The following is a 10,286-nucleotide window of genomic DNA, read 5'->3' on the forward strand; positions in this document are numbered from 1 at the left end:
AAGAACAGTGGTTAACAATATAAGAGGAGAGAACATATACTCGGGAGCACTTTTGCCCAAACAGAGTATTCTGACTCAGTTGTTGATTTGTAGAGACTATTAGGGACACAACCTCATCAAAACATCTGTGAAAAAATGTAAAATGACTTTTTTTAAAAAATTACAAAGTAATGCACAAAGCAGGTATCACTGGCTTTCTATTCCATCATGACCTTCACCTTGACTCTGAAGTTCTTCCTTAAGAGATGGATTAAGGATATCTATTTCCCACATTTTTAAGTTTTTCTAAATGGAAAAGTTAGTGCTTATTTTTGCAACCTAATTCAAACACATAGCTCAAAAGGCATTGTACATTTGTCCAAACCCATATGAATGCTCAATACCAAGCATGAACTCTAAGTAAACTACGGACTTTGGGTGATAATGAGGTGTCAGTGTTCATCAGTTATAACACTTGCACCACACTGGTGGGAGATGTTGATAATGGCTGTAGGAGTGTGAGGCAGGGGATGTATAAGAAATCTCTGTACCTTCCTCTCAATTTTGCTGTGAACCTAAAACAGAGCTTAAAAAAAAATCCACTTAAAACTCTAAAAGCAAGACATATTATACCTTAAAAACAAAATTTTTTTTAAAAAATCATCTTGAAGTAACATGTACCCATCTTTGTGGTCAATAGGAGGCTCAGTGATACAAGGAAAGAGTTCTCAAATACAGAGGCAGACTTAAGGCAACAGTCTTGCTCAAGGTAGAAAACCAATGGAATAGCCTCCCCATGCATGCGGGTCAGAGGAAGAGCTGACTGAGGCTCCCCTTCCCAGATAAGACTTGGTATATGAATCACGTTAAATGCAATTTCTCCAAGTAGTTAATTCCCCCACATGTTGGGCTTCCCCAAGGGAAACCTTCCATCTTACTTTACACTGGCTCCTTCTAGAGACTTCATTAAAAATGAATAAATAACGTAGCAAACAACAAGCATTAGAGCAATTGTGGTCACTGTTTTCAGCAATAACATATGTGAGGCAATCCATACTTCAACAGGTCTGAGGGCAATTCAGAGTTGTTTCTTGAACACTCTTTCCTGAAGTTCTCCCACATTAGCTTCTTCTGGAGTCCATTCTGCTTTACTGAAAGGTCCTACTCTGTTTACCCAGTGCCCTCCTCTGCCTCCACTTACCTCTAAAATGTGAGGGCTCCTCTGCTTTTCTTATGCTACTCATGTTCACTCTCAGATTCCCTTTCTAGACACAAAGAGGCACCTGGGTATCCCATCTGTGCTGGGGTTGCAGGAGATCATATTGGACCCAAGGAGGGTAAAGATCTGGTTTGAAAATTTGAGCAAAGAGGTAGGAGAGTTGAACAGTGCACCTTTGACTGAATTACCAGACAAAGAAAATTAAGAGCCAATTTTTCCTGTTGCTCTGACTTCAATTACTATTTATATGCTGAGGAATTCTCAGATCTCTATCTCTGGCACATTATTTCTCATAAGTTTACAACCTTGGATCTCCACCTGAGTATCCCCATGGAACTCAAACTAAAAACCTCAAAAATCACATTATTCATCTTCCAATTTCAAACCTACTTCTCCTTGTTGTTGGTTTTTTTTTCCACGATTTTGGGGGCCCCACCATTTATCTAGTTATCCAAGCTAGAAACCTTTTACCCCTCTCCCCCACTCCTCCCATTCCCCAAATCCAATCAGAAATCTTAAGAAATTCTGCAATCCAAATATTCTGAGGATCCATCATATTGCTCCATCAGTAAGTCAAAGAAGCATGAAGTTCTATAAGCTGCCCTGATCTGACCCCAGCCTTGCCCTAGTGATTAAATCCAGGATACACAGGACCTGATGGTGTTCCTCAAGAGACACATCACTCTTCTGACTGCACACATCTCTTCCCTGCCAGTAATTGGTTTTTACCCCTGTAGTCACCTGATGGGCAGTTTTAATTTTCCTTGACATCTTATGTTCTTCTTACCATCCCAATTTCTCTTTTGGCATGTAACCATCTCTTGAGAATTCTAGGATTCAGTCTTTTGCTAGGTCATCTATTAGCTATGGTGAAGGGGTCCTATGGGAATCAAAATGATACTGCAGCCCCATGACTGTGATAAGTCATACATGCAGATGTTTCCAACATGAAAATGGCCTTAGACCCTCTGTGCCCTGAGAGGACATCACCAGAGAAGAAATATGCATATAAACTAGGGCAAACACTGGAAAAGGTTATTTGGCATTTCCTAATGCTATTAAGGAAGGACCTAGGAGTCCAGTTTCTATTTAAGTTCTCTGAAGAAAAAAGATGTGGAATTTGGGGATAATCAGGGGTTGGGAGAATAGAAGGACATGGCATAAGTATATCTCCATCTCAATCAAAAGAAAGAAAATTGGGAAAGAATTGTCAATTCTCATGAAGCTAAGACATCATTTCATGAATTATTCTATTAGCAATAATCACACCTCGGATAAACCTTATTGGCTACAATACTGACACTGTGCGAAGCTTGTTCTAAAGATGTTTAATGAGAATCTACGCTGGCTAGGTAGTAGGAAAGACTGATAGAGCTGTTTGATGATCGCTGTTGTCAGAAGGTCTATAGCACAGAGGTAGCTGAAAATAAGGAAACAGACATTGTTATTAGAACCATAATGAGTGGGATGGGGGCTGTAGGAAGGAAGTTACATGCAGACAGATGACATGGATAGAGAACCAGATTTGGGAGAGAACAAAGAAAATCTTGCTTAAAAAAATGATATCTAAGTTGAAACCAGAAAGTGAATAAGAGTTAATCATGGTGCAGCAAAGGGAATGTGAATAGGGAAAAGGGGCTCTGGAAGAAGGGAACAGTATAAGCAAAGGTCCTGAGATGAGAAATAACCTGGTTCGTGCAGGTCTCCAAAAGAAGTTCAAACTGACTTGTGTAAAATTCAGTGAGACAGGAGATGAGACAACGTTTCAGCTTTGAAGTCTCTTATTAACCACATGAAGAAATTTCGACTTTGTTATGTTTTGTGTCTTAGAAATAACTTCCTTCAATGGGGAGAATGGATTACAGTGGGGAAGAGTTATTTATTAGGAGGCTTATTGCAATAATTCAGACGAGAAATTATGATGGCTTGCATTAAGGGGTAACAACCGGGATATAACTAAGTGACTGTGTTCAAAAAATATTTAGAATCTGAAATCTAAGAATTGATGATTACATGTGAAAGTTAGAAGAAAGAGAAAGGAAGGATGAATCCAGGTGTCTGGCATGAGCAATCTGTGGGGTAGGAATCACATATGCTAGGATAGGAAACTAGAGAGAAAAGCAAGTTGAGGGAAGACAATGAAGAAGGATATAAAGCTGAGTTCCCAACATTCTTACTTCTCCATCAGACAGTACATTCAAGCAGAAGTCCGCAATTAGCAGGTAAGTATGGAAAGAAAGGTAGACAGACAGAGGAGAGGAGTGCATCAACAGCACGTGGCAGGGCATGGGAAGAGAGAACTCCTACCACGGAGAAGGTGGAGCAGAGACTCCAAGCCCCCAAACGGGGCCAGGAATGGTCCTTGCCGAGGAGGACCACAGAAATGCCTTCAGAAGAAGGATAGGGAGCTGCTATGGTCTGGAGAGTAGGAACTTTCAGTAGAGGGAACTTTACAACAAGATACTGCTCTCATCAAAAAATGGGATCTCTACGTGCTGATAGGTGGAAGGGTTCAAAATAAATCACATGAAAAGAGCAGGTTAAAGAATAGTACGTGAGGTATAATCTACTTGTTTTTTTCTCATACTGAAACTGAACTGAATATTTCTGCAAGAGACTATCCAAAATAGGTCCTTAAAAAAGTGAAACTGGAGAGTCACAGACAGGAGGAGGTGACTAACTCACCACTAGTGGACCTCCAGTACTGACGGAAGAGTTTGCCTTGAGTGCTCTTATATTTGTACGCAAGTTTAAGTCTGTGGAAAAGGGTGAGAGTGGTTGACAGTATTGACCAAGCAGATAAAAGTAAAATGAAAATGAAAACTATTCATTAGCTTGGTAACAAGAAGATCATGAGAGGGTTGGTGGAAGTCTTTTCAGTGGAGTGATGGGGCTGCATTTGGAAGTAGTTGTCTTAAAGTGGGGGAAGAGGAGGAGAAAATCTGTGTAGATAACTCAATCTGGAAGACTGATTATAAAGAGAAGGGAAGAGGTATGGCAGTTACAGGAAGGAGCTGGGGGTCAAGAAGGGGACTTCTTTTTATGGCGAGTTGAGAATACCTTGACATCTTGATGGAACTCACTTCAGCATGAAGGGAGCTCTACAGAAGAAGGAAGGGGTATAGGGCCTGAAGACACACATCTCAGAGGGGTCAGAATGGATGGGACTCAGAGAAAAGGTACAGGAGATAAGCCTGGACAGGAAGAGAGACACCTCTATCACCGCAAAGTATGTGAAAAGGAAAGAGTAAAGTCAATGCAGGTAAGTGTGTCCAGCTAGCAGCATTTATACACTGGGACTCCAGAAATTCCCCTGGATACAAGAAAAATCTAATAAAATCTTATGTTGCAGTACTGTAGCAGAGGAATTTGGAGTCTAAATATTAATATCTACAATAAAAACATATTTTCTATGTGACTGTAAACAATCTTATGTACGAATAGTGCTTTTGAAGGGGTTGTCATTTGTACCTGGAAAGCTTATGAATCTATAATTGTCTCTCCATTATTTATACCCAAGAAGTCATGCAATATGGCAATATTAATTTATTTTATAAGTAATGTTGTGAGTCTCTCTAGGTCTTCTTTGTCTTTATGTACTTGCATTCAGCACAGGGTCCAGCAAAGAGTCAATTAATGCTTAATTAACAAATGAATGTAATTCTGAAAAAAAAAGTTGGTGCTTTATTCTGACCCATACCCCATGAAAATATTTTTTTAAGATTTTTTTTTAATTTATTTACTCAACAGACAGATCACAAGTAGGCAGAGAGGCAGGCAGAGAGAGAGGAGGAAGCAGGCTCCCTGCTGAGCAGAGAGCCCGATGCGGGGCTCGATCCCAAGACCCTGAGATCATGACCTGAGCTGAAGGCAGAGGCTTTAATCCACTGAGCCACCCAGGCACCCCCCCCATGAAAATATTTTTAAATGTATCTATACCCATACATAAACTACCATACAGATTTTATTCTTGAAAGCCTATAAAAAAAGCAATTGCAAGTGTGCTTTGGGAAATAGAAAAAAAGAAGAGGTTGCAAAAGCTCACGGTGTGGACTCTCCCATGTATTTATACTCCACGTGGCTCACTTTGGTGTTCGTCATGACTTCAAAATAATAGCACAACTTAATGCTTTTTCACACCTCTAAAAAAGGTTACACTCCTCATGCCAGCCTGCTGTGCACAATTATAGGAGAGAAACCACAGGGAGTAACCAGTTGCTAACAAGTATCCCCTAGAACATCCAAGGATTTTTACCAATATATTCACTCACCAGAGCTGCCCAGTGCAAATTCAATCAGGCCTTTCATTTATGCGTGCTGATGGCAGACTGCTCTGAAGGACCAGACTGCTCCAAGGGATTGCAGGGATTGTAGGGATGGAATCTCATACATCGAAATAACTGGCCCCATTTTTTTTTTCCTCCTCCCTGGTTACAGTTAGAATTCATTACCATCTGAGGGCTATTTACTAGTCTGCATAAAAGGAGTCGAATGTTGGGCTAACCGATTGCAAATATGCCCACATAATGCAATTTGCTCTCCCCACTGGCACGCATAATGGCAGCCTAGCAAAAGGGCCAAGAATGTATAACACATCACAGCTACTGAGCTGCATCCCAGGTGGGCCAGCTCTGATAGGGTGAAGGTAGACTGACCAAAAAGCCATTACTGATCTGAACTCTCTGATTTTACTCAACAGAAAGAAGACCTTTTAGAAGTTCGAGATTTATTTTTTCAAGTAATTTGAAAGGCTGGCCTTCTACACAGAGCACTCCCTGTCTAAATTATAGAGATTGCTTCTGACTGCCACACACTAAGACTGGCACTGTTTGGTTGAGACATCCCTTCTGAAACACCTCATGTTTCTTTCTGCTCTTCTTTTCATCACACATGCCACTACTTTGACAAGTTAACCTCCAGCAAGGATCTTTCTTCTGCCAGACTTAAGAGATTTGAGAAGCAAAAAAAGAAAAAGACAAAAAGAAAAGAGTGAGTGATGAGGCCAAGTTAGAGGGTGAGCAGGACAGAACAGAGGTCTCCATGTGGGTGGTGACATCTTTGTTGAGAAGTTCAAAGCAATATTGCACAAACCCACCTACACTCCCAAGTATATTCATGGGATAAGCCTTCCTTGCCTTGTAAAAGCAAAGAAGCATTGATTTGATATTTTGTCCCAAATTTTAAGCCTCAACTTTTTCTGCAAAATGGGAATAATGTATAGATCTCAGGAAGTCATGAAGATTAAATAAGATCATAAGGCAATGATTGTAGCACAGTTTCTAGTACCATGAAAGCACTCAATACATTATGACCATAATCATGAAGAAGCACAGTAGGAACCTTGCCTTTACATTACAAGATAAACTGCCAGATTACCTTGATCCATGAGGTACAAGGTTACTTACCACATCAACTTCCATTTGGGGAAAATAAAATATCCTGACCATTGACTTCTGGTGGTTACCAATGGGATCTGTTTATTATTAAACAACGCAAATGACTGCATTATCCTCAAATGCACAAAACTGTAGCATAGCCGTAAAAGGCAAGAGTTTGGGCATCCTCTACCACCTTCATAGTCACCACCCACAGACCATAGGGTGGAAGGTCTATACTCTGTATTAGGCCACCCAGTATAGCCAAGGCTACCCTGGGGTGCCTCATCTATGCCCTCTCAGCACTAACCAATCTAATACTTCCAGCTGAATGCAACTGGCTCTTTGCCTGGTGGCTTTCTCTGGCCCACTCAGCTAGAAGTGTCAGGGCAGGCAGAAGCACCAGGAAGTTAATATCCCCTGGAGCAGACCTCTATAAATAACTGGTAGAAGTTGGTAGAATGCTATCTCCACGAATGGAACAACCTGAGACATTTCTACACTGTTTCCCAGAATTCCCCAGGACTGAGACCTGGCTGCACACAGCAGGAACCTGGTCAACAATGTCCTTACTGACTTCCTTCTCTTCCTTCCTTCACTTCCCCACTTTCCTACCAGTGTTTGCTGGGACCACCTCCCAAACAGGCTACTTGTCCTCAGAGTTTCCTTCTAGAAACACTCAATCTAACCCCCACAAAAGAGCCTTCCACAACAAGGAGCTCCTGCAGCTCCTCACTGCCACCCCATTCCATCATGGGCACTTGAGCAACTGCCATTTCCACCTGGGGATTTCTGATTTAGGGAGACCACGCATAGCTTTCAAAACAATTTCTGTGGGTAATGGCCCCGGTCAATGTTTCTTGAGAGCTCACCTTGTACCATGCATCATAAAAATCAATTCTCCTATACTACCTCTAATCATTACAATAAAGTAAGTATCATTATTATTCTAACTTAAGACTTGTGGAAATCCGGGTTCAGGCAAGTTAAGTCACTTGTCAAAATCTGACAGCAAGTGAAAGGAAGAGGTGTGTTGGCACCTTTGCTGGTTTGGCATCAATGCCCATGACATTTAATTCCTTAAGCTACCCATAGAATCTTCTGAGTGATAGTTCTGGGGTTGGTATATTTATAGAGCATGCCTTGGGCACTGGATATATTTGGACTTACTGAAACAGTTTATCACTTTCCTTATTCTTCTCCATGAGCAGCTTGCAGTCTAGTCTGTCTTACCCGATGCTCAATCATTGTCAACACAGAGTTTTACAGCACTAAGTGGTGTGGTGGGAATGGGTATTTGTCTCCCCATATCATTCTCAAATTTCTTCCTTTGATACAGAGCCCCTTAGTTTTTCTTTTTAATTTTTTATTTCTTTTCAGCATAACAGTATTCGTTTTTTCACCACACCCAGTGCTCCATGCAACCCGTGCCCTCCATAATATCCACCACCTGGTTCCCCCAACCTCCCACCCCCCGCCCCTTCAAAACCCTCAGGCTGTTTTTCAGAGTCCATGGTCTCTCATGGTTCACCTCCCCTTCCAATTTCCCTCAACTCCCTTCTCCTCTCCATCTCCCCTTGTCCTCCATGTTATTTGTTATGCTCCACAAATAAGTGAAACCACATGATAATTGACTCTCTCTGCTTGACTTATTTCACTACAAAGCTGTGATCACCAAGACAGCATGGTACTGGCATAAAAACAGACACATAGACCAGTGGAACAGAGTAGAGAGCCCAGATATGGACCCTCAACTCTATGGTCAAATAATCTTTGACAAAACAAGAAAAAACATCCAGTGGAAAAAAGACAGTCTCTTCAATAAATGGTGCTGGGAAAACTGGACAGCTATATGTAGAAGAATGAAACTCGACCATTCTCTTACACCGTACACAAAGATAAACTCGAAATGGATAAAAGACCTCAACGTGAGACAGGAATCCATCAGAATCCTAGAGGAGAACACAGGCAGTAACCTCTTTGATATCAGCCACAGCAACTTCTTTCAAGATATGTCTCCAAAGGCGAAGGAAACAAAAGCGAAAATGAACTTTTGGGACTTCATCAAGATCAAAAGCTTCTGCACAGCGAAGGAAACAGTCAACAAAACAAAGAGACAACCCACGGAATGGGAGAAGATATTTGCAAACGACAGTACAGACAAAAGGTTGATATCCAGGATCTATAAAGAACTCCTCAAACTCAACACACACAAAACAGACAATCATATTTAAAAATGGGCAGAAGACATGAACAGACACTTCTCCAATGAAGACATACAAATGGCTATCAGACACATGAAAAAATGTTCATCATCACTAGCCATCAGGGAGATTCAAATCAAAACCACATTGAGATACCACCTTACACCAGTTAGAATGGCCAAAATCAGCAAGACAGGAAACAATGTGTGTTGGAGACGATGTGGAGAAAGGGGAACCCTCTTACACTGTTGGTAGGAATGCAAGTTGGTGCAGCCACTTTGGAAAACAGTGTGGAGATTCCTTAAGAAATTAAAAATAGAGCTTCCCTATGACCCTGCAATTGCACTACTGGATATTTACCCCAAAGATACAGATGTAGTGAAAAGAAGGGCCATCTGTACCCCAATGTTTATAGCAGCAATGGCCATGGTCGCCAAACTGTGGAAAGAACCAAGATGCCCTCCAACGGATGAATGAATAAGGAAGATGTGGTCCATATACACTATGGAGTATTATGCCTCCATCAGAAAGGACAAATACCCAACTTTTGTAGCAACATGGATGGGACAGGAAGAGCCCCTTAGTTTTAATTGGAACACTTGGCTACCACCTAGACACCCACTCTCCCAACTAGACTTGTAGCTAGATATGGCCACAAGGATGTGAGTGGAAGAAACACTGAGGACAATTCTCAGGACCTACCCACTTGTGCTTTATCTGCACATCGTCCTTGTCCCTTCCTTTGGGAGGGAAATCAGACATGGAATGTTAACACTGACCAGGAGCACAGGGTGACAGAACAAACTTGAAGAAGGCTGGGTCCCTAGATCTCTACACAGAGCCGACTTGCCCAGCCCTCCTGATCAGCCACCAACACATACTGTCATCTGAGAGAGAAACATTTATCTACTTTGAGCCACTTGTCTTTCTTCGACTTTGAGGCAGCCAAACCCTCATAAAAAGAGAGAAAAGAGAATGAGGAACTGAGAAGAAAGTCAGCAAGAAAAAGGGGGGTAAACACCAGAGGAGAGCAAGGCTTAGAAGGGGATGAACTATAGTATTTTATTTGTTTGCTTGTTTTAAAATTTTCAGAAACACAAAGGAAGAGGAGGAAATCAAAGTCAGAGAAGAAAGGAAGTGCAAAGGCCTTCTCTTTTATCCTGCCTCTTGGGAGGCTGTGGGTGGCAGGAAAACAGAAGCGGAAAGGAATCCCCAGCTGCTATCAGAACCCATAAAAAGTTCAAACTCAATCTTCTACTGCAGAGCAGAAGATGTCACTGACTCCAAAGCAGAAGGGGTCCTCAGGATCAAGCAGATGCCCATGGAAGACTTTGCATGTGCAAGTAGCTTAAGCAACCCTGGGCCTCCCTCACCCTGGAACAGAGCAAAGCTCCTCACCTTAAGGGGAGGCTCCAAGTCACTCATTACAGTAGACCACGTTTTCACTTTACTCACAAGAATAATAACCATAAAATGCAAATGCGTGCAAACTGCCAGTTATTTTCTAAG

The sequence above is a fragment of the Martes martes genome, assembly GCF_963455335.1.
Source record: "Martes martes genome assembly, chromosome: 5".
Taxonomy (NCBI): domain Eukaryota; kingdom Metazoa; phylum Chordata; class Mammalia; order Carnivora; family Mustelidae; genus Martes; species Martes martes.